This window comes from Nipponia nippon, unplaced genomic scaffold, assembly GCF_047370975.1.
Source record: "Nipponia nippon isolate SJK-2023a ecotype South Korea unplaced genomic scaffold, ASM4737097v1 scaffold_1, whole genome shotgun sequence".
Taxonomy (NCBI): domain Eukaryota; kingdom Metazoa; phylum Chordata; class Aves; order Pelecaniformes; family Threskiornithidae; genus Nipponia; species Nipponia nippon.
Window position 1 is genome coordinate 97843474 of NW_028262290.1, and position 22687 is coordinate 97866160.

The window sequence follows — 22687 nt, forward strand, 5'->3', positions numbered from 1 at the left end:
CTGCAGCCCCCGTTAGTACATGCGTGTGTATGTGAAGAGGTACAATATCCTAAATAAATTAGATGTTTGGGGTTTTTTTCTGTTTACAAACTGTTCACCAAAATTAATAAGACATATGTAGCCATATGCTACATTGTGAATGTTCCATAAACTTAGCTTTGCTCCTGACGTTGTCATTATCTATATATTATGAATCACATTAAGGAAAAATACCTTGTTTCGATCCTCCAGGGGAAAAACCCTTTCTCTGTCTCACCTCTCCCCAAAAACCCCAAACACCTACTTGTCCTGTGTCATCTGAAGCAGATTTGAATCTGTTATCTGTACCTAAATCTACAGATACACTTTTCCTGTCTCGCATAGGAACAAAATGTTGTCCCACTTTCTGTAGTTGCAATTTAGCAATATCACAAACACCTTACACTAGTAAACCTGAATATGTTAAAAGAAACGGAACAGAGGAAAGATTACAATTTAATTCCCCAGAAAACATACCTAATATTATTCATAAGCAGAATGCAATTCACAGTAAGTAAAAGTAAAGCTGTGTTTCAAACCAGCATAAGTAAAAATAAACCTCCCTGGGCAAGACTATGCTTGGATTTGATACTAATGAGTCTTGCAGAACTGGTACTGCAGTTCCGAATTTTAACATTGGATCCATTTGTTTACTTTTCTTGCCAGTCAAACATAATTTTTCATGGCCCAAGACTGATCTTTTAGTTTGTTTTCTTTCTGGAGCATGCTCTTTCTCTCTGTCTCCCTGCAGTAACGTGGGAATCCACTGGCCAGCTCCAGCGAAATTTAACAGACCGGTTGAGATCATGAAGTCCTTGAACTCCTGGCAGTTTTATGAAACAGGCAGTTGGATATAGGACAAAGACAGAAATTAGTGACCTTTCTGAAGGAAAGGCTTGCCTGTGTTATCACAGATGTGAGAGCACAACAAGGCACAAGCCATCGCGAGTGCTCCCAGCGCAAGGCTAGCTTTGCTCAGAGCATGTGTCTTACTGTGCATGGGGTCACCTACCCGCAAAAGACAAAGCCACAAGAGACCAGCCTTCATGGACTCCACTGCTTATGGGACTACTTGGTCTTTTAAGGAGGGAGAATATCCTAACTCCCTTTACTTCTCCCACAGTTTCCTAATAAATGTAGTATTTTTACGTTTCCAGCTTTCCTCTGCTCTAAACCAACAGCACGTTCACTCTTGTTTCCCGTGTTCTGCAGGAGGCAAGTGGAGCCTGAGAGAGACAAGCAAAGTGATGTGACCAGGGCTATATGAGAGGCGTAACATGGCGCGGGCCTATGCAGCTGAGCTGGGAGGTTAGAGCCCAACCCGTGGGACCAGTCACCTTTTCTGTCCTGTGTGTAGAGTCACTAGTGAATGCAGTTTAAACGCACAGATCAGTTATTAAAGATCCTAGACCTTCTCAGATGGCTCTCGAAAATGCAAGATGAGGACTTAGGCACCAAGTCTTAAAAATTAACCGCATTAGAAACCATGTCTCTGGCTGGTTTAATACATAGAAATAATAATCTTTGAAGGAGATGAACACAGATCCCCAGTGCTTTGAAGAGGGAGACAAGCAGCATGGTAGCAGTTGTGACAGGGCCCAGCTTCCCCTGCTGACTTTGCCCTTCTCATTCATGAAAATGGATAGTGGTGGTGAAGTAAGACTGTGGATTTTACACATACTTCCTCCGCGCTTGAGCTTTCTGCTCGCTGTGAGCTCAGAGTCCTCTCCTGTGTGGAGGGCCAGTGGAAGGCTCGTGAAGGAAGAGAGAAGCTTTCAAGAAGTATTCAGGTACTAGGAAAGCATTTCGGTTGGCCTTGGCCAGGTCCTCAGCACAGTGGTCAGTGCCACTCCTGCTCACAGATTTGCTGCCAGGTCCAGAACTGTTTAACAGAAGTTGAACAGATGGAGCAATGAGGTTTAGTTGGTTTCCTGCACCGGGAACGCAAGGAGGTTTCCATCACCAGGTGTTTCTTAGCAATTTCCAGTGAAACTCTTGAGCATTATGCTCTTGCTAGGGACAAACAGTTTATGAGGAAAAGGTGCTTTTCCCCTTCCTGATAATGTTTTCAACAAATGCAGTGGATTGTGTAGACAGGTGGCCTCTAGCCAGTGGCCTGCTGACCTCCATGTAGCCTGCAAACCTCCAAAGGCTCAGCAGGTACTTCTTAATAGGTGGCAAAAGGTAATGGAGAAAGTTAGACGTCATGTGTCCTGGTTTGGGCTGGGATTGAGTTAATTTTCTTCCTAGTAGCTGATATAGTGCTGTGTTCTGGATTTAGTATGAGAATAATGTTGATAACACACCGATGTTTTAGTTGTTGCTAAGTTGTGCTTACCCGAAGTCAAGGACTTTTCAACTTCTCATGCTCTACCGACTGAGAAGGCTGGAGATAGATACACAAAAAGCTGGGAGGGGGCACAGACAGGACAGCTGACCCAAACTGGCCAAAGGGATATTCTACACCATATGACATCGTGCTCAGTATATCAACTAGGGGAAAGCTGGTCGGGGGGCTGCTGCTCCATGACAGGCTGGGCATCGGTCAGCTGGTGGTGAGCAGTTGCTTTTCATTTGCATCACTTGTCTGTCTTGGGTTTTATTTCTCTCTCTTTTATTTATTTTTGTTTTCAGTACAATTTATTATTACTACTACTACTACTACTATTATTATTTATTCTTTTATTTCAATTATTAAACTGTTCTTATCTCAACCCATGAGTTTTCTTACTTTTACTCTTCCGATTCTCTCCCCCATCCCACTGGAGATGGGGGAGGGGAGTGAGCGAGTGGCTGTGTGGTGCTTAGTTGCCGGCTGGGGTTAAACCACGACATCATGTCATAGGATTCTTAGCCTTTCACGCACTGAAAAAAGGTGCGATGACTGTCTTATTACTTGAATTAGTTATGAGAAAGGTCAAGATTTTGGGGGTCTTTTTAATGAAATTTGGAAAGAGAACATAAGATCCACTGTGAGAAAAAATGCCAGAGGATATTTGACATAAGCTCAGATGACAACATAGTCACCTTAAAAAAGCACTACTGCCTAAAATTTTCTGCTGGCTGTTTTTACAACTAATGCCTAAAGTTTATCATTTTTCATGGGGTTTAGTGGGGGAAAGGTAGTACTTTTTTCTGTCTTTTTATCCAGTTTTTTTTATGTTTTCCCTTCTGTAACCATTCTTTATTATTTTGATGCAAGACGAAGAGAAAATATTTTAAAGAGTAGAAGAACTCGTAAAACTACAGAAATTAGGTTAGTTATTGTAGCTGAAACTAATTTGATCTATTCTCTCTTATCTACATTGTTCATTCAAGATGCTCTGGCTGCCGTCACTATTATACTGTTGCAATGTTACAGTAGAATATAATAATATCTTATTTGGTGGCATAAAGATGAATGACAGCAGAATATTTGGGTTTTATGATTATGCTTACATTAGCAAGTAGTGTGGATCAACTGGAGAGTATCGGTATAGTGAAAAACTTGGTGCTGGGATCCTGAGGTTCACGTCAGGCACCTTTCAGGGTTGCTTTTACTTTTGAGCAGTCTGGTGCCGCTAACTGCATGCTCTGCAGAACATGATGCTTCTAGTTTTGTTCCTCCTAAGAGGAATTCAGTTCGTGTGCTCCAGGACCACCCCACAATGCAACCAAAAGCCCAGGCAGGTTATCTGGAGACTTGCTTCAAAATCTCCGTGCCTGATCTGAACAAAAGCAGTAAGGCAGCCGTGCCCTATAGGGACCTTGTGGGATGAAGGGATGGAAAGAAAGGCGTACTTCAGTGATCTGGTCTTGTAGTTGTACCAGTTAGTAAAACACGTTTCATAATTTTTCTTTCTTAATGTTCTTTCTTCCCTTTTCTTCGTAGTTATTACTGAAAGGGGAAGGTTGGTGTGGGTAGGCGTCAGAGAAGGAAGGCTGTTTTGAGAAGTTAGAAAGAAGAAATCTTCTACTGAAAGAAGGATCGTATCTTCTTTAAGGAGCATATACAATGCCAAGTGCACGTTAGATGCTTAACCGGTAATGACCCGTATCTAGCAGTTTGTGCGGGACTTGCTGACAGGAACGTGTGCCACTGGAGACAGTGCTCACGCCCTTACATTAAAGAGGGTGGTCAGGTACTGCACTGAACTGAGGCTGTTGGACATCGTAAGACACTGGCTGGGCATCCTTTATTTAACGGTGTGTAGGCTCTTTTTGGTGTGTGTCCTGAGGCAGAGAAGGAACATATGGTATGGTGAGATGTAATGTCATATTATTGCTAGCATGACTTGGAAAAATATATGATGTTACCTTAGAGAGTAGGTGTGAGAGCCAGTCTGGCAGATGTGACAGTCCTGCTTTCTGGATCTGACAGCTGGCAGCCCAAAGAGCCTACTATCAAACCTGGTACTTGCTGAAGTGCTCATGTTATGATTTGTGCTGAAGAAAAGGAAGTAGAAGTAGAGACGACAGAAGCAGTAGTACAACGTGTTTGCTTGGTTTTTTTTTTTTTTTAAAAAGAAAAGTCTGGACAAGTAGACTTACACAAAAGCTTCATCTTTCTCAGTGCCCTGTCTCTCCTTCGTTGAAAGAGTAGATTTGGCTACAAAAGCTGGTTGGCTTTTGTAGCCAACCAACTCATTGAATCCAGGCAGAGGACAACATTTGCTCCTCTGCCTGGAAGATTTTAGTTGCTGGCCAAGCTGCTGGCATAGCCTTGCTGATCTCAAAAAGTAAGACCAAACTACAGTGGTGCTGAGCTGGTTGTGGCTTAGTCAAATTTGTGTTCTAAAAAAAGCTTATGGGTAGGCTCCAAAGCTTCCTGCAACAAAGGTCACCACAGGTTTCTGCTGAGGCGTCCTGTACTCTGTGGCACTGGAGATATGTAAATGTACAAGGAATATTAATTGTTCAGTCTTTCTATATAGCAGCAAACAACTACATCTCAAAATCCAACCTCATATAGTTAGAAGGTAGGTGAGCTGAGTAAGTAAAGCAGAAAGTAATAGGAAAAGATACCAGGCTCATTTGTCCCAAAGAACATGAAATTTGTTCTTTTTTCTAGAACCCTTCATTTGAAGAGCCCAGAAGGTATCTGGATGTTGCAAATCATGCCATACTTCGTTTTCTTAACACCTCTTTCTAAACTAGAAAAGTGCCCTTTAGTAGAGAGACACACTCACCTGTTGCTTTTCATGGGGAGATCATGGAAGTTTTACAGAAGGATATTACCGTCCAGGCCAGCTCGGCCAGCGAGAGGGTGGGTGGGTGGTATCCAGCTCTTCATCCCTCGGCACTCTCGGTTTTCGGAAGGCGGGAGCCGAGGAGGGTTGCGCCGTGGTGAGCGCCGGCAGTCGTGTGGCAGGGTCGCCTGCCGCGGGGCGAGGCCGCTGGCTCGTTGGGCGCTCCGTCCCTCTCAGGCCTTCGTGCCGTGCTCGGATGCTGGGACAAGGAGGCACTTCAGAGGGTGCCAGGGAGAGCCTGAGGTCAGCGCCTGGTGAGGCTGGGGTGATTACGACTTGGAAAGACCTAACACCCCTCTGGGTAAGCCGAAGAGCGTGGCTCTGCGTCACTTTTAATGATAAACAGGCTGCGTCAAGGCACAGGGGCAGTCAGTGAGGGCCGGCAGCCCTAGCTCCAAAAATCGTGCAGTAAAGTCACTCTTGGCTGTTACGAGAGAACTTTATGGTGTTCGTGCTTATGAGCAGAAGGCAAGAAAAAGAGTAAATACCAAGTGGGAACATGTGCCTGAGGGTGCCAGATCCTAGGCAGAGGCAAGGGAGGGCAGCAGGCCCGTTTCTGCGAGACTGGGGAAAAGAGTCCCTGCCCCTGTGACAGGAGGTGCGCAGAGAGCCCGCTGGCACCATTTCTCCATCCTTCATAGCTAGTCCCAAAATGAAATCGTATTTTAGCAATCCACTTTGCTCTGATCTGGCCTTGGCCCCGTCCCATCACGTGTGATAGCACCGCGGCGGTGTTGTCCAGGCCCGCCCCAGAACCGCTTGCCCTGGGGACGGCGGGGGAGGCTGCCAGTCCCATCTGTTGCCCGGGCTTTGATGTGGACAAGCCTGCCCAAATCCAAAAAATAGGAGCCGAATCTTTCTCTGTAGTTTGTCCTGGGGTTTTGTTTCATTTCTTCACTTGATTCTTTGTTTCCACTGCCATGGTTTTTCATCAGTTTTGATCAGTCAAGTCATGCTAACGTAGCAAATGTACAAGCTGACTAGAATGGAAAATCAGCTCAGTCTGTTCAGCTCCATCGGCCTTTTGAGAGCAGCACCACTGCGAAATGAAGGAAGGCTGGGGGAAAAGAGGGATCCCACAGGTGGCATTTTATCGGGCTGCTACTCTCGTGATATTTGAGGTTTTCTTAAGGTCCCAGACTGCCAAAGCAAGGGGTATCGTCTATCTCAGTTTTCACTGAAAAGCAAAATACTTCTGCCTTCTGAGTGCAGACCAGCACAGCACCTGTGGCGTTCTTGTGGCTCCAAAGCCAGAAGGCAGAGAAAACGACCCTGTGATTTTTGTTCAGTCTCGTAGCTTTTGAGGGATGTACTGCATTTTGGGGAGATGTGTGCTGATCAACCATCGTTTAATTCTTGGGGGTTAGCAGTACAGCATGCTGCAGGTGTGATATGCTGCTGTTTTCAGGGGACCCTGGCCGAATTCAGCTTCTTTGCAGCTGGCAGGGTTAACACTGCGTGTATGGGAGGAGGAAGGGGGATTTGTACTTCAGAGTGAGCCTTCATTTTGCTCTGCTGGGGGCTGGAGAAGCCAAGCCCTGCCTCATTTATTGCACCGGGAAGAATGAAAGAGCTGAAAAAATACTCCTTTAATTTGTTTGACACTGCATTCATTTCTCTAGAAGGGGGGGAGTGGAGTAGTTGAATGCTGGGAGGAATGTGCTTAATTCAGGACTGTCCTTCCTCCCTGACTCGAGCCCAGACACTACGGAAAAAAATCAAGACATTTAGAAATGGGCTGTCAAATTTACTTGCATGTAATTTTGCAAAGTCCAGCATATCTGACTGTTGAGTGAGGCTTTGTACGTGTGACTGAATAGTTCTGTATTAAGAGTTCACAGAGCTTTTTGATACCATTCAGGTTACTGAGCAAATACCATAAATGCACAGAGGTGTAAGCTGTGAGTGGGCAGTGACTGCAGGAAGAGCACAAGTGCGTATGGCAGGCCTGCCACTGCTTTCTGATCGTGAAATTTGGCTCACAGTATCATGATGGGGGGAAAAAGAAAAAAGAGGGCAGAACCGGTTTAAAGTATTTTTGTTACACTGAATATTTATTGTTTCATCATCTGCTGTATAAACTGTTACCCTTTTTTTAGAAAATAAAAATTTTTCCTCTATCACAGTTAAATCTCTCTTCATTTGGCAAACCCTGATTTGCTGCTCCTGTTTCTGTAAGGATCAGATGGGTAATGGAAGCTGTACAGCAAATTAATGTATGCTACTCAAGATAGTAAAATGCAGGGCTACAATAGGCCTTTTTTCAGCAGCTGTAAAGCTGTTGTGTGACTACAGTGAATCCATTCAGTTTCCCCCACGCTTGCTGGGAGCACCCAGGAGAAGGGAGTCGTACTAGTGAAATGACTATCCAGCAAAACAGTCTGAGGGACATGCTGATGACTCACTTCTTGTTTTGGTTCACAGGGTCTTTTTCTGTGGACGTGAAGTTTCAGCCTCACATGAGTTGAGAGATCTATAACTTTGTCCGCGTTACCAGATTATCCACTAAATCGGCATGGGTGTTGTGTTCCGTGCATGAACCCTGTGAGATGGGGGAATACCATTATCTTTGCTGTAGAGGAAGGGGAAACTGAGGCATGGAAAAATTGGGGTTAAGTGACAATGTGCTTTAGGAGCCAAGCTCTCATACTTTAGTTGCACTGTAGAAGCTCAAGTGTCATTCAGAGCTATTTCAGCCCTTCAGGAAGTGTCACATAGCATTCGCCCATAGGTCATGCAAAAAGCCTGGAGGATAGCTAGGAGTCTGTCCCTCAGACAGCACTATTTGTCTCTTTAAACAGAGCATTAAAAAATGTAAGTATGTAAGTGAGAACAGGAGGATTTTATGCTGATTTTGATCTTAAAATAGAGTCCCCAGCCACCTTGTATTTGAGTTGGGGAAAAAAATAAGAGGCAGAACCTAGTTGATTCAGCAGGGTGACACTCTGTAAAATAATCCCTTTAACACTTTTTCTTAAATTAAGAATGGTTTCTAGGTGGCATGAGTCATGGACAAAGTGTCCTCATTTCACTCTGAACTTCCAGCCTTCTCTGGATTTGTGTCCCAGCTTTAGAGGGCTTTGTCCCCTCCCTGCAAGTCTGTAGGCTTGGCTGTTGCAACCTTTACTCACGTTGAGTGAGAGCAGGCTCCTTGCAGCAAGCAGCAACACCACGTAAGCAAGAACCAGCATGGTGGAGTGGGGGAGCAGGGTAGTTTAAACGGAGTATTTTGGATTTGTTCCTACCGTAAGCAGGTTCGGGGAGCGGTGACGTAGGTGCGGCCTCTGTGCAGGTGTCAAGGGAAGCCCACTTTCCCCCTTTTTTGTGTGTTGGTCTTTGCTCTGAGTTTTGGGTGGTTTTCTCCAGGGGTGTGTGTGGGAATAAACTGTGATGTAGAAAGCTGTACTCTTTGAATTTCTGACCGCTTTTGGAAAGGTTGTATTTTCTGAAGTATGTACAGCCACAGAAGGCTGTGGATAACGTCTCTGTTTCTTAATTAAAAGCAATGGAAAATATTATTCAGAGCTGTATGTCTGTCCTAGCTGAGGAAGAAAACCAAAGCAATCTGGCTTACAGGCACGCAAGGTCAATCCTCCTCTTTGTCGAGGTGTGAAAGTTTGTTGGCTTCAATGGGGATAGTCACAGGTGTAGCCCCCGGGAATGGTTTGTCTTTCAGGCTTTTTACAGAGCAAGAACGAATATAGTTGTTGGTCCTAAAGATTGTTTGTAGAGAAATAACTGGGATGCCTGTAATCCAGAGGGGCCATGCAAATGCAAGACAGTGCTCTCAGAGGGAAAGTGAACTCTGCACTGGCTGGCAGCATTTTCTTCTCGCAGCCAGGGGATTTTCCTGCTGACAGAGCCTGGTTTGGAGGTTTACATACCGAGCCGGCTCCTGGCCTGCCTTGCTGCAGGTACAGGAGAGGGAGGAGGGCAAAACAGGGCGGTGAGAAAGCGTTCTGGTAGCAGCACTCGCTGAAAATTCAAAACCCTTCAGCCCTTTTTTGGTGGTGGTGGAGAATGTCAAAATTGATTGTATTAGAGACCTGCCAGTTTCTCTTACTCATTTGCTTCATTGCTCCTCCTCCCTTCCTTCCTCTCTCATCAGCTGGGCTGGGTTTTGTAGTGCTAATGCTGCATTGCTTCTCCAGCACGGCTACTACTTCCCCCACGCTGCTACTACAGAAATACTACAGTAACTCAGCGAAGATTTAGGGAGGTGGCCATATATGTATTACTAGTGGTAATAACAGTAGTAGTAATAATAACACCAATGATGGCTCTCCTGTGTAACAGTTTGATCCTTTACATACTGATTTTTCTTCTGATTTGTGTCTCTGGGCTTTCTTCCCTTTTCCCCTTCATAAATTTGTGGAGTCTGGTATATACTGGATTGTGCTTTAAATGAATACTTTGTAGTGTACTACCTTGCAGATTTTAAAAACACGTTTTTTGAGTGGTCTAAAGTAGTGGTTTTTTGGTGTTTTGTGTGTGTTTTTTTGTTTTGTTGTTTTTTTTTTTTTTTTTAAGTACAGCCCACAAAAGAGCATTCTGCTGGGGGGAGTTATCACACTTGCTTTAGATAATGAAATATACATCGGAGAAAGGTCAGGGATTTCCCCTGAGCCACCCACCGATCGCTTGAAATGACATTTTCATTCTGAGAGTTTCTTGTTTTGTTTTTGTTTAAGATCCTGGAGCACAGGGAAAGAGTTCTAATGCAAAACATCAGAAAAAAAAGGCTGCAACATCTCCTGTGAGAGAGGGGGAAAAAGGAGATTTACAATTGCATCTTGAAACACTCATATGATTTGAGGTAAGTGACTGGAGGGTCTTGTCATAAGTTACAGTTAGTTTGTAATAAAATTAATCATTATTTACCTTGGAGTGTCGTGATATTTCTGTTGAAGACAATAAAAACAGATGGAAGAGGGAGGGAGGGAACTTTAATGGCCAACCTAGAAACAGCAGTAAAAATACGTAATGCACTTATCTTTTTCAAAATGGGCCCCATGAGGTCCAATCCCATGAACAGGCAATCATCCTAACATTTCTAAGGGTTAAACCCTGTTTAAATCAATGAGGCTATTCTCCCTGAAAGTTAGGCATGTGCCTAAATATTTCCAAGTTTGGAATCTATATCATATGGGAACTCTGCAGAAGAAGGCTATTGAAGAACATACAACACACAGCCAGAAAAATGCATATACAATTCTCTTACTGTTGGTGATAATGTCATGAGTAATCTGATTTTACAGCATTCTTAAGTGATATTTTTGTATTAAATACATAGTTCTCATTTTTTAGTTTAAACACCTCATTGAAATACCAAACTTCTTAACGGAGCCTGTAAATTCTACACCAGCTTTAATAATATGTCTGCCTTAATTGCTTCATCAGTGTGTCTTTGAACAAGTAAAGTTAAAAGTAGAAAGAAAATAATGTCCCCTTTCATAACTAGAGTTGCAAATTGCACTTGGCTATTTGAATAGCAGCAGAGTTCCCCGAGTGAGGTCGAATTGTGTTGTCCTGAGTTAATAATTTTTTTTAAATAAAGGCAATCATGAGTCGCAGGGAAAAGCTCACCTTTTCCCCTCTAGTCTTCATTTTTTTGTTTTCATTTCTCATTAGAAAAGAATGACCTCTGAGTCTTTTTTGTCTAGGAAAATGTTACAGTTGTAAAACTTTTAACAACTGAAAATGCTGCATAGATGAAAGCTAAAAACCACCAGCCTCTTTCTTAAATAAAAATTTCAAATTATTTACTCTGTTCTGCTCCACGAGTGTGTTGAAGGAGACAAAATTACTGTAAGAAACCTGCAGAATCAGAAAGACCCACATAACATGGAAGAAGCAGGGGATACAATCCTACAAATGTGCAGAATATCAAAACGCTTTGGCTGGTGGCATTTGCAGACATTTGTTGCTTACCAGGTTTCCGAAGAGAGAAGATCCTAGCCGGCCCCTGGTGACTGCTCTGTATTTGCTTTGTAGGAATAGAGCTATTAAATTTCTTTTGAAATCAACAGGCTCGCTGCAGGGAGCTAAATATTTCCTTTCTGGTCAGTGGACAAGAGCCATTGCTTGGGAAATTGTAATAGTCCTGTAGGCGTTTGTACTGATTTATCCAAAAAGTTCAAAACTTTTGCAAATCAGTGTAGCCAACTCCTTTTTATGTGCAGGTCTTGCACTAGGTACTGTGAGCCCAAACAGGAATATGAGACTCTTTCAGTAGGAGTCTGAGGTGATTTTTGTAGTTGTGAAATGAGGTATTAATGTAAATCTGTTCGAAACTGCTGCTGTATGGCCTTTAGGGGCTTCGGTTCTTACCCTGCCCTGTCTCTCCCATCCCTGCGGCTCAGGTAGGCAAATGCCTTGCTCTCTGGAGCAAGCCCTGTTTCAGGCATAGGGTGACAGTCCTGGCCAAACTGGTGAAAGAGGGAGAAGTGCACCACAGTGACCCATGTGTGATCACTCTCAGCCCATCTTTGCTTTCTCTCCATCACACTCTCCTGGTAGCAAGCATTCCTCATCAGCTCTGCAGAGCATAAATTAAAATACTTTTATTCCTGTCTTTTTTTCGTTGACGTCAGACCAGGAAAATGTGCATGATTTTCCTTTCACAGCTGCCTTCTTGTTGCTCTGTGAGGAAGTGCACACTGAAGTTCAGGGGCAAGGTATCTTCGTAGTATCTGTGTGGCCTTTATAATCATTTGATCAGCACTATGTTGCAGTCACAAAATTGTCGAATCTTGTTTAGTTTTCTTTGTATCAGAGAGTGCAGGAGCTCATTGGCAGAGTATTAAAGAAAGGGAAGTTCTTTAGTGACGAAAGACACAGTTTAAGATATATTGAATTGTACTGCTACTCCTGCCCTTTCTTGATTATTTTTTCAGCATGTGAAGAAATAATGCCCCCTTTTTTGTGCCTGGAGAAGGTCCTGTGGTGCGTGCCAGGGAGTTACATGGGTGCTGAGATGAGCAGGCGGAGGGACCAACTTTCTCCTGCCTTGTATTATTCACTGGGAGTGAATACATGGGACTGAGCCTGCCCAGATTAAACACATGCCTGTTTTGTTTTGCCTTTCTCTGCTCTTCTTTCAGCTGTCAGCATGCCATGTTCAGATGGCAGTGATCAGTCACAAATTGTCCCCCGTCCATGCTCCTCAACTCTCTTAAACCATTAGTTTCATGGAGCTCTTCAACAAAGATGGCACCGGTTCGATTTTTTTTTTCCTTCTTTTTTCTTTCTTCCCTCTAGCTAATGGAAAAAGAGGTTGTTTGTTTGTTTGTTTGTGTTTTTCCCCTCAAGTCAGCTGCATTAGTTCCCAAAGCAACTTGTGTTAAGTGGAAATGAGGCTTTGATAATGTGTGCTTGCTGGAGACTCGCTTAGATTCCCCCCCCCCATATATGGATCTTTCCAATGGGGCGCCTCTATTGTGAATCAGAAGGAAAGTGCACGGGCTGCCAGGCACATAATGGAATTGTTCATTTGTTTCTGTAATTGTGTGTGAGCCTTTGTAAAGAGGAGGTGGTGGGGCCAGAGAACGGAGACCTTCGCTACAGAGAGCCGGGAGGGTGCGGTGGCACAGCCCAGGGCACCGTTGCGATGGGACATGGCCGTGCCTGTGCCGCTGCCGACATGCCCATTTGCTCAGCTCTGGCGGGCAGTACCTGGGGCTCGCATTGCTTAGCATGTCACGTGAAAATGGGTGAAGCTTACACAGCCGTTGACTATGCTGGTTGTAAACCACATAAGGCAAAATATTCGAAAGCTGTAGTATTTCCAACACTTTCCTTAAACCATGTGCATTGGCTTTCAAAAGAGTGATGTAAATATGAACCATGCCAATACTGTGCTTCCTCACTGTGAGGCTATTTATTATAAAGGACGTATGGTATAAGTCATTTTAGTATGGAGTAGATAAGAGCTTGAACCAAAGCCTTGGATCCAAGCCCACCAGCAGCTTTGCAAAAGGCAGGATCCAGATCTGAAGTCAGTTGTTCACACGGTTTCTAGAAGAGAGTGGTTTTAACTTACGCCAAAAAATGGGAGTAGCCAGAGGTTTTAAATTGAGGCTTTTAAACAAGTTCTTGCCTTTTTCTCACCCACCATTCTCTTCTGCCTTAGAAGGTTACTGTGAAAGCACACCAGCCATTTTCTCCAAGCCAATGGCCAGGACACACTAACTCGGGGAGTGGAGAGGGGCCTTTGTGGTGTGATTACTGTTACACAGCCCTATGCTTTTTTTCCAGAGGAGTTTTTCTTCTGAGGAGTTAGACCTCCCTTCTGGATGAAGGTCTTTGGAGTCATGGTGGAGGCTTTGGAGTTGGGACCTTTAAGTTTCACAGACACTAAGAAACAGTTGATCCGCCTGGCATGGAGCAAACCAGGCCACAGTGGCTGGACTCCCCACCTCCTAAAAAGCCTCTCTCGTGATACCATAGCTGAATTACAGACATTAAAAATTACGGCATTGTAGACAAGAAATTCATAAAGCGTAAAGTTTTCTTTCCTTGCTAGATACGGGACTCTGCTCTTATTCTCCCCCTTCTCCTTTGCCCTTGGACACAACATTTTTAGGGCTTTTCAGTCTCCAGCTGTGCATTTGCTAGAAAGGCATCTGGTTACATGAATGAATGGCTTATGAGGATACAAAAATGCAGTATTTTTGTATGTATTTGCAGTATATCTGCTGCATATGTTACTGCAGCTTATTGCATGTATATTGCATATATATACACTACAGTCCCCTTTCTGTTTGGCAGAGAAAAGCTGGTATGGGAAAGATGAGAAGTGCTGGTGAACTGGGAAGTATTTAGTATGGCAGTTAATTTGCTCCCTCCTAAAAACGTCATCTTTCTGGTTGGCAGTACGAAAAACAGTTTTCATGGTGATTTGAATATCTCTAAAAGATACTGCCCAAACAGCTGATGTTGTGTATTTCAAACTTAATTTCAGAGTTGTCGAACTGCGGGGAGATGCCAAATACCTGAGGCAGCATTGATAGCTCAGGCAAAGCTCAGGCTTTGCAGATTCGTCTGGAGAATCTGTACTGTTCATAGCCTGTATAGGAAGCGTGAGTTAGAAATAAGTATCTTTCATTTGAACAGAGTTTCCTTCTCCGCTAACTTCACTGTTCAGGGTTCTGCATTTCTTTTCCTCTCATTGCTAGTTCTGCAAGTGCATAAACTTTGGAGAAAATACGTGGCTCCTTAGCTGGCCCTTCTTCATTCATGATCCGTGTAGAAACCAAATGTGATAGATGTTATTTCTACAAATGATGAGCTAGGGCTACTGATTTGTGTGCTGTGCGTGACAGTGAGCAGGAGGACTTAATTGTAACTTTTCGTGTTTTTCTGTTTGCCCTGGTGGGACTGTGGTCTGTGCTGGCGGTCCTTGGATAGAGCAGTTGAGAAGAGCACTGCCAATAAACTGTGTGCACGTTGTCTCACGTTTTGCTGATACGTAGCAGAGCAACTATCTGGGGAGGCAAATGGTAGCCATTGTAGCGGCAGCATATGCCAGCTGATGCTTCGGAGCCTCTTGCTGTCCCGCTGTTAAAACATATTGTCAGAGTGTTAGAGGGGGCCGGGTGACACAGGGGTTAGCGCAGAGAAGCTGGAATGGGGAAGATTTTATTGAATCCGAGACACTGTGAAAATGCAAATTCAGCTGAAAGCACGCTACGGCAAAAGCTCGAACGTGGAGCGAGCAGTGTGCTTCCCCGCTGGTAGCGGGCTCGGCAGCTGGAGCCCACGTGGGAGCCCTTTGCTGCTGAGCAGCAGTCCTTCGTGCCCCAACGGGGGGGAGCCATGGGTGCGAGGAGAAGCCGTCCCGAAGGCTCACGGACCCCGCGGCCCACCCGCTCACTGAAGCAGGGAGTCCTTCGGCAGCCGGCCGTCCTCTCTTCCCTTGGCTGTCTGTGGCGTGGTTGCTGTGGGCGGGGTGCTGCAGCTGCTTTGTTTGAAATGATAATATTTTACGCTGTTACTGTGGAATACTGCAGTATTTTTTGTAATTATGGGCTGCATGCCAGTAATGTACAATAACATTTTGCTCTTACTGTGCTGTTGCTACTGTAGGCATTCGTTCCAATTTGGGCTGCATTTGCAGTACATGGTATTTTTTTTTCCTAGACTCTGCTCATTATCTATTGTGTATATTTTTGGATTATTCATTTCTACCCACGTCTGTCCGTACAAATCGATCTCAGAAAGCACTTCAGAGAGTGGCAGTCTCTGTTGAACAAGCAATTGTTGTGGCTTTCACAGAATTACGTTCTTGTGAAAGTATGAGGCAAGAATGAGATGAAAATGAAGATGAAAATTGCTTTGTAAGTTTAAAAATGGCTATGGTTTTAAAAATGTTTGAGGCAGATATGCAGCTAAGCCTTTCTTTGACTGATGGTAAGCGTATTTAGTGTCTGTACCAAGCCGTAGGTGGCTGAAACCTCTGGGATGGCAGAATCTGGGAGGCACTTACCATTGTCAGAGCCTGTAATGATTCTCCACAGTTTTGGCTATTAATTTTTTAAAATTTTATTTCCAGAGGAAAGTAATCGTAACTTGGAAGATGGTCAGTAGCATTCATGCCAATGATTGTTTATTAACGTTGTCATGGTCTGGAGATGCAATTTTTGCAAAAGGGAGATTAAAGTCCTAGACATCACAGTTAGTTGGCCTGCACGCAGTTTGTTTCTGGAAGGTAGAGGTCGAGTCCAAAAGGAGGCGAAGGAGGCACAATACAAAGTAGGCAATTAGTTTGTTTTCTGGTAAATTTGGACTAAAATACAGTGTGTATACAAAAAGGATTGCACTGTTCTCATGTGTAATTTTAGTGTCCTTTTACTGTGCTGACTCACCAAACTACTTCAGTTTCAGTCTGCATTTGGTTTAAATTACCTCAGAGGCCTGCATTTGTACACTGCTCTGTAAAGTACTTCTCGTCTGCAATCCAGATTTTTTTTTTTTGTTCAGCATTTCAACTGACTTGTCTTTTTTCATTTCCCAGGTCTCTGTTTTACTAACGTTTGAAACCAGTCACTCTGTGTGTCTGCTTGGGGCCTGTGATAGGCAAAAGCTGTGTTGCAGCAACAGATAGAACCAGGAGTGAATCACTGCTTTCTGCCTTTCCATTAGATTACCTAAACCACTACGCATAAATATTGCTTTATGTACGATATAGCAGCATTATTATCTCACTGCATTGACGGAACAGTGCTGGAAGTGAATATAATTCTTCTTCTATTACATCTTTAATGAGCTACAATTAAAAATAGTGTGTTGGCATGCCAGAATAGATGTGTTATTCTCAGAACTTTATGGAAGCCATTTTGGCTGTTAGACTTGGTTGACATTGTGTTGTTCTGAAAACCTTAGGAAGTAAATAGCAGAAAAATGTGCTTTGCTAGGTGAAGGTTAACTGGACAGTAAAATCAGTCAACTAAAAAGATTCAGGTCTGTACTGAGTGCAAAAGCTTGGGTTTTGCCTTTGAGGGTGGATTTTTTTACTATATAGTAAAAAAAAAAAAAAATAAATCACAAAACAGCAGGTTTCTGCAGAGCTCCAGATAGGTCCCGGGTCTCTTGACACCTGTGGCAGCAAGTCTGAGTCACAGATAGCACAAAGCTGTGAAGCCTAATACTCTCAGTATTCAAAAGCACACCTACGTAGGAGTTTAATTTCAAGTGCCTCTTTTAGCTCTGTTTCCCCCCCCCCCCCAACAAAATTTAAGAGTCATTCTTAGAATTTTGCAGAGAAAAATTTTCACAGCATTTGTGGCTTTGTGAAGGATTGACATCACTTAGAGATCAGAAAATAGTGCTGTCAATTTTAGCTTGACGGCATTCCATTCTCTGCTCCAAAAAACTGATGAATAACAATGGATGAGTCAAAGATTTCTTGGAATTTTCTTTTTTTTCCCCTCCCCCCCTTGTGCAATTCCATTGCCATTTTTAGAGGGCAGTTCTCCAAAGAATGTCTGTGTGCTTGAACTGGGATTTCTTGAAAATTCAGAACAAAATCGAGTTGTGTCGGATGACAAAAATCATATGTTTCTATGCATTTTGGTAACATTACGTGAGCTTTATTGAAGAATCCGCAGTAAAAGGCAGGAGGCGTTTGATAGAGAGGTGTTGCACCTCTGCTTCAGCAGCATGGAGATCTCCCTATCATGCCGCTTGGTTATGTTGTGATGAGTTTTTGCTTGATTATTTGCTGTGTTTTATCAGCTGTGCTAAGGGAAGTTGCCTGACAAAACAAATTATCAGTGGATTTGGGAGACTCGGACCAGCTTGAAGCATTTGTTGAACCACAGCATCCTTCTGTCTTTGCCTCAGTTTTCTGTGTGAAAAACAAGGATTATGTCTCTTGCACGTATTAGCAGGATGTTGAGAGTAGAAATACTAACTACAGAGAATTGTGCGGGTACTAGTGTTACCTAAGTGATGTGGTATGTTTAAGATAAGCAGTGTTGTCAGCTGTTCTTTGCAAAATCACTGGGGATATGATGAGTGAAATTTTTAACTCTGAGTATTGGGTTTTTTTTAAATTGCAGAAGTGGTCTGTATCGGGCATATTCTGACATGTCAGAATGAATGTGTGAAGTATGAAGCTGCTGAAAAGAAATGTGAGGGGGAAACAGGCTAAAGTGATCGTAAAAGCAGGATCTGTACATTTTTCTTCTGCAACACATACTTGTATTTTACTTTAAATTGTCCGAAAAGAAAGAAAAGGAAAAAGTGCAAGTGTCCTCTTAAGAGCTGCTGTGTCAAATTTGAAGAATGATTTGAATTCAGTCATTAAAGTGTGAAATGGAGGGATTTTAGTTCTGCTTTAAATTATGCATCTCAAATTAACCTTAGCTGCAGAGTCTCTGCTGACGCCCCCGTAATAACACATTATTGGTACTAATGGCTTCTTTGTGACTTGAGATACAAACAGACATCCTAGACAGAAACATTTCGGCTTGGAACTAAATAAGACACACAGCGTGCTTTTCCACCTTGGGTTTCTAGTGACAAAGCCCTGCTCTCCTGGTGGCTGGTGCTCGTGAACTCTTCTTTCCAGCTTCCATGCACTGCTCCTCATCCTGGCAGGCGAGGGCAGCTGAGTGAAAACCTGCTTCGCAAGCTTGGAAGAGCAGGAGAGCAATAAATTCGGAGTGAGCGTGGAGCCTGGCCAGACACGGCGCATTGTTGGGAACCAGGACAAAGACTGGGATGCGGGCCGTGGAGGGGAGGAGGAACTTGCAGCAGATGATAATCTCGGGAGGAAAAGGACCCAAAATTGGGAGGGAAATGGAGAAGAGATGCCAGGACTTAAGGAGGAAATTGCTAAATAAGGGAGGGGTGAGATAAATAAATAATATAAGCAGTAGTGGTTTGTTAACTGTTTATGTGCCCTGCTGACGTGAAAAGGGGCCATATTTTTGGAGTTCTGTGCGCTTAAGTCTTCCTTCTGAAGCTCACCGGCATCATCTGAAAAACTCCACCTCCACCCAGAATTTCACTCACAGGATTTGCAGCTTTCTCTGTGCTACTGGTGTCTCTCCTGGGACGAGAGTCATAGTTACTACCTGCATGTAGCTACTAGCTTCTGTATGGGTCTGCTCTCAGCAGGGAGTGCTGGGGAGTAAGTAATCTTGCAGTATTCTGGATCCAAAGCAGGATGGCATTTGAGTATGTAGAATCAAATACAAAAAAGTATTCAGATGCCTCCTTTGTGTTCCTCAAAGGAACCACATTCCTGAACTGGGACCCAAGACTTTTTTTTTTTTTTTTTTTAAAAGATATGCTATACGTCACATTTACTAATGCATTAGAGATATTTGTATGAATAATTAAAACACCATTTAGGATTGCCACAGTAATAGAACAGAATGTGTTTGTCATTTTTCTTTTCTGTTCCTTTTTGTTGATTGATGAATTTATTGATTTCTTCCATTAATTTAGAGTAGGTATCCTAAACATTATTGCAAATTAGCAAGGCTCTGCTTTATGTTAATAAGCTGTTGAGAACGCTAATGGAATGAAAAGAAGTAAGAATTCAGTAATAAAGAACTGAAAAATTGAGGCCTAGACTGTGTATCTAGTATTTTGCATCAAATAGGTTTGTAAAATATTAGAGCCTTTGTTTGTCCTAATTGTTAATTCAAAAAAATATTCATTTGATATTCATTATGAATAGCCTAATAGCCCATCGGAAAAAGTGGAAAATAAAGGCAAGAAGCTACCTCAGATTTTCTGTTGTATTTGTAGTTAACCTTAAGCTGGTCGGAGTCAGTGGGAATATGTTGTGTGAATTGGAGGGCAGGACTCCACCGTTAAAGAGACAAGATGACAAGAAGAACATAAAATACAGTGGGTGCTTGGGATGCATTTATTTTTTGTCTTCTGTTGTTTGGTTTGGATATGGTGTGAGTCGGGTGTGTTCCGTGTTTGTTTTTTTCAGCTGAGTGTTTTTTCTTTCCCATTGATGAGCAATGGGAGGGGAGCAGTGCTGTCAGTCAAGGCCTCTGCTCATCCCCACGAGCCTTGTGCTAATAGCAATACATCCTTACTTCTTACCTAGCGTTTTTCCAAGACTTTGCAAACAGGAGCTCGTCCCTTGCGGTGTCTAGCAGCTCTCCTGCACATGTGCCATCCCAAAATGATGTTTTGTTTGGGGCAGAGGTTGGCCCCGTGCATTGCTCGTGCTGTGGGCTGCCTGCGTTGGGAAGCAGAGTTGTGCCATCAGAGGCACGTGCTTCTGCCTATCAGCTACCAGCGATGCCCAAACTTTACTCTGGGGATAAAGAGTTAGTCTGGCTGTAGACAAGGCCACTCAGTAGTCTAGGTTTTAGCCCTGATTCTAGGGAATGGTTACTGCTCCGGGCTTAGTTTGGGGTGCCTTGTTCTGTTGCCTTAATACAAAGTGAGCTATGGAAATTGTCTGCTGCGCCGGGGGATGTAGAATAGCTGTCTCAATGTGGAAAGTGCTGTATGAAATTGTTCCACTTACTGTTGTTACATGTAACACCTACAATGACTATAAATGAAGGATATTAGAGGGGAAAAAATCATATTATTTCAGTTAGTTTACTTTGTGCATATTTGACAGCCCTCTGTGTATAGTCAGTTACATAATTTCCTGGGATAGTCAGATTTCTCTTTATTTGTGTGGCTCTTTCTCTCAGCAATAGGGGAAAGAAAATACATTAAGGATCAGAAAATGTGGCTGTAAAGCCAGGAAAAATTGTCGGCAACCTCAAGACGAGATCTAAGTACGTGGAACTGCTTTTGACTCATCTTCCAAAAGCAACTCCGTTCCGGAATAACAGTGCCCTTTCAGGCTACATTTCAAGACTGTATGATTGTACTCAGACAGGAGTTACAAGGATCGATAGCAAGCCCAACACATCCTTTCTTTTCATGACAGGTTTGCTGATTGCCACCGGAGCAATAATAGTGCACTGGTCAGCATAAACACCAGAAGCAGTAATCACGGATTTTTGTCTCCATCGTAGCATGTGTTTAGGGTTGCGCTGTTTGTTGCAGTGGGTTCGCACCCATAGTCCACGGGGAAGGAGAGTTGTTTTCCTTGTTCACCTTCCCCTCTCTCTTGCTTTTACTCTTCCACCTTGAGCTGGGGATGGGCTGTTTGGTGTCTTTCCAGGGACAGAGCAGGACAGGAAGAGCATGCCTGGCCAAAAAGATAGGAGAATAGGTCATTTTGAGATACCAGTGTTTTACAAGGTGTGGTTTTTTTTCTGTGTATCCTGCTTAGGAACTAGTAAGGAGCAAGATTTTCCCTGCACCTGTATCAGGAGCCCTTCTGCGTCGGGGCTGCAGTGGAGCTGAGCGTGGGGTTTCTTTTCCTCAAGGGAAGGCCCTGTGCTTCTGCTGTGTTTTGGCAGCTTGACGTGGCAGCAAGTCAGTAACCTGTGTGCATGTTGTTGGGTTTTTGTTTTTTTTTAATCTGCCTTCCTTGGTTAACTGAAGCTCTGTGACTTTTTAACCCACTGTCTGTAGGCCCTTGTTTTACAAGCTCATTAAGGTGGCCAGGATGGCGATGGCAGCAGTGCTGTCCCCCCAGCCCCGTGGGTACTCATTAGATGGCTTCCTTGTGCTGACATAAGCGTTGTGTAGTCATGCTCTGAGCCAGGTCTGGGAAAGGATCCAAATCAAAAATAATCCCTCAAAAAGAAAAAAAAAAAAGGTATGTTTTCAGTGGGATCTGTTCCCGGATCTAGCTCACCATCATTCTCACACTGGCCTGGAAAGCATGAGGGTTTGTACTGGTGCAGGGGGAGGTGGGGATGAGCAGCCGGGATGAGCAGCCGCAGCAAGGTGGTCAGGCTAGTGCTGGCGGCAGGGATGCTGCCTGCTCGCATGGCATCAGGCTGAGGAAACGGGGCTCTCGTGAGCGCACTGCCTGTCTTTCCTCGAGTCTGTCGGTCCAGCTGCACTTCCGATAACTTCCAAAGCTGCAAGGCAGTTTGTGGCTAAATTTCCCTTGAGAGGCAGTGTTTGAAGATGTGAAGACCCCTTGAGCTCAGTGATACATGGTGGCTGGTAGACAGACCCAAGCAACTCTCCCCAGCGAGAAAAAGTTGTTAGCAGGGGCTCAGCTGCTGACCTCATCAGGCCTCCTCTTGAGGCACAGTCCCGCTGTCCCAGTTCGCGTCGAGTCGCACCCATTTTGCAGGGGTTGGCTGTTGAACATCTGACAGGAGAGGAGGGCAAAGTGCTCTCTGGGAGCAACTGTTCATTTCAAGGGGCAGGAACAGTTCATTTCCTGGGTCCTGACTCCCTGGGGGGCTGCACTTCCAGTTGTGGACTGGTTTCTTGGTTTTTTTCTGTGTTGTTTTTTTTTAACTCCCTCTAGGAATCGAAATTTCTGGAAGCTGGGGAAGTTGGGAGGCGAGACTCCCTTAAGTTTTTGTTTGTGTGGCCAACTATTTTAACCCTGAAGTCAAACAGGTCTTGCTAGCCTCACATCTACATGGCTTCCCTTGAACACCTGATGGCATCTTTGTGCCCTGCTGGGTCCGGCTTCCATCCCCGCGGGGCTGTGCTCCTTTGTGGCCGGTGTGCCCGGGTTTCACCTGCCCGGCCCGCCCTGCTGCACAGGCAGCCCTGCTCTGCACCGCCGCTGAGGAGCTAATATGTAGACACACATTGTGGTTTCCTGCTGTTTTGCTTTGTAACCAGTCCACTGGTAAATATAGCTTGTGTGTGGTTGTAAATTCATTCTCTCATTATGGGTGGTTGTTGTGCAATAATTATGTAGAAATTATGACCCAGGATTGTTGTGGATGTTTTGTTTTGTTTTGTTTTGTTTATTTATTTATTTATTTTTGCACTTGACATGCCCTGCAGTGGGAAGGGTAGGCTTTGGTATCTGCCCTAAGTAAGAACAGGTCCACAAGCAGGTGTTGGGATTCAGCATGGGCACA

At 43.9% G+C, this 22687-nt stretch overlaps 1 protein-coding gene across 8 annotated transcripts in view; it reads left to right on the plus strand.

The window, feature by feature from the left end:
* Positions 1 to 22687, plus strand: part of ATXN1 (ataxin 1) — a 240389-nt gene that overhangs the window by 71974 nt on the left and 145728 nt on the right. For all 8 annotated transcript variants that reach the window (XM_087763974.1, XM_087764007.1, XM_087763964.1 and 5 more), the window contains one exon: positions 9938 to 10062. The gene's annotated coding sequence lies outside the window, so the exon portion shown is untranslated. The remainder of the gene's footprint in view (positions 1 to 9937; positions 10063 to 22687) is intronic.